Below are 2,149 nucleotides of genomic sequence, written 5' to 3' on the forward strand. Positions count from 1 at the left end.
TTGTTGCTTGTTTATTGGCTAGTTCTGCTAATTGGACCATGAGAAATTTGGGTAGTTTCTCCATCTAGGGTTGTAAGTATTTGAATATGGATTGTTTGGGTGCCTCTGGTTGAAGTTTCCTCCATTATTCATATAGTTCATCTGTTCTGTAGGTTCATTGAAATTGTTGTATTCTGAATTCATGTATTCTCCTTCATAGCTGTCCTCATGTTTACTATTTGTACCAACTGCATTGGCTTGCATTCTTTCGAGTTTCATTATGAGCTGATCAAAGTGGGCATTTATCATGCTTAGGGCATCTACTTCCAGGACTCCTGCAGTTCTTCTTGCATTTCCTCTTTCATTTGACCACTCATAATTATGGTATGAAACCCTTTCTAGAAGTTCAAGTGCTTGTGGCACAGTTTTTTCCATTAGATCACCCTCTGCAGCTGAATCAACTGTGCTACTTGTAGAGGGTAGCAATCCGTCATAGAAATTTTGCACCAATAGCCAATCTTCTATGCCATGGTGTGGACATTCCCTCTGCAGGTCTTTATATCTTTCCCATGCGTCATAGAGTGATTCTCCTTCCTTTTGTCCGAAGGTTTTAAGCTCAAGCCTCGGCTTTGTAGTCTTTGCAGGTGGGAAATACCTTGCTAGAAAAGCTTGAGAGAGGTTTTCCCAGGTAGTGAATGTTGTAACACCCCTATGTTCAGTAGTGCGTTCTACTGTTTTGGTGACCAGTGTTGTCCGGACAGCTAGGATGCCTAGAACTACATTTAGATATGAGTGAGGAGACATAAAATAATGAAATACAAGAAAAGAAAATACAAGAAAAATAAAGGAAAAATAATAGTAATGAAATGTAACCAAGTTAAACGAGCTGAGAACCCTAGCTATGGGTGACCGCACCGGGAAGTTGCGGCATGGACCGTTGACTAGCCCTGGACCGCGGGGAACCCTGGAAAATATTTGTAGGACTTAACTAAACATCTATTGAAGTATAAATGTCATTAGAAATATCAAAGAAAAATTAAATAATTACTACAAAGAAAAATAAAAAAATCAAGAAATAGACAAAAATCGGTGTTATCGAAAAATTGAGAATGCAACCCGAACAGGGGCATTGTGGTCATTTGACACCCTGAGTTGTCTTTTGACCTAAATGTTCATTAAAAATAAATGATGTTACACTTGAAAAATGTCATAAAAAATTAAATTGGTGGTACCTAATTTAAATAGCAAAAGATAGGAGTTAAATTTGAGAATTTGGAAATATTAGAATAAATAAACATTAAAATGTGTAATGGTGCTCCACTAAATCCACTTAAGTGGACCACTAAGCATATTTTGGATAGAAACTTCATCTTCAACCTCTCACAAAAAACCAGCCAAAATCTCCCAAAGAAGTTCCTCCATGGCCGAACTTGAAGGACCTCTATGTAACCATGAATTCCACCTCCATTCCACTTGATTCCTTCACTAAAGTTGTTCTATACAACTTGGCCAGTAGATAGGCAGCAAGAAAGTTAAGTTTTTGTGAGGTTTTGAAGAATTTCAAAAGTGGTAAGTATGTATTTTTAATTCTTATTTCATTAAACTTTGAATGGGTATTGTGGGTAGTTGATTTGTGGAAGGATTTTTGAAGTTTGATGAGTTAATGGAGAGGTACATTTTGGCAGCCACGGAACTTCAATAAGAACAGTTTACACTTGCATGTAAATAGTGGTTTGAATGATGATTTAAATGTTTGATTGTATTGTACTTGAATTCCATGTGTAAGGTATGATTTGGAAGCTTAAAAAGTGAAAATGGCAATTGATGGATATGTGTAAACTTGTGGCAGCCTTATGAAAAGGATCAAAATGTGTTGTTTCATGGTTTGGTTTATCGAATTATATTTTTGAATTATGTTGTTATGGATGGCAGCATGTATGTGTGTATTAAGGTCTGAATTTGGACATCTAAATGAGGTGCATTCATGTGTTTAATTATTGTAATTGGACTTGGAAAATTTTGGGTTATAGTGTGCATATTGAGAGTGGTTACAAGCTACCAAAATGACCAAAAATGAGTTGCTAAATGTGTTAATGTTATGGTACAAACCAAAATTCGCATGGAAGAGTGACTTGGTAAGCATAGGATGTGTAATTGGTAAAGGGAGAAC

The 2,149-nt window shown here is 36.2% G+C and overlaps 1 non-coding gene across 1 annotated transcript; it reads left to right on the forward strand.

Annotated features, from left to right (window-relative positions):
• Nucleotides 1–502: 502 nt before the first annotated feature.
• Nucleotides 503–609, forward strand: LOC131169836 (small nucleolar RNA R71). Its single transcript, XR_009140766.1, has one exon. It is a non-coding gene; the product is annotated as a small nucleolar RNA R71 (small nucleolar RNA).
• The last annotated feature ends 1,540 nt before the right edge of the window (nucleotides 610–2,149 follow it).

Source organism: Hevea brasiliensis, chromosome 1 (genome assembly GCF_030052815.1).
Source record: "Hevea brasiliensis isolate MT/VB/25A 57/8 chromosome 1, ASM3005281v1, whole genome shotgun sequence".
NCBI lineage: Eukaryota > Viridiplantae > Streptophyta > Magnoliopsida > Malpighiales > Euphorbiaceae > Hevea > Hevea brasiliensis.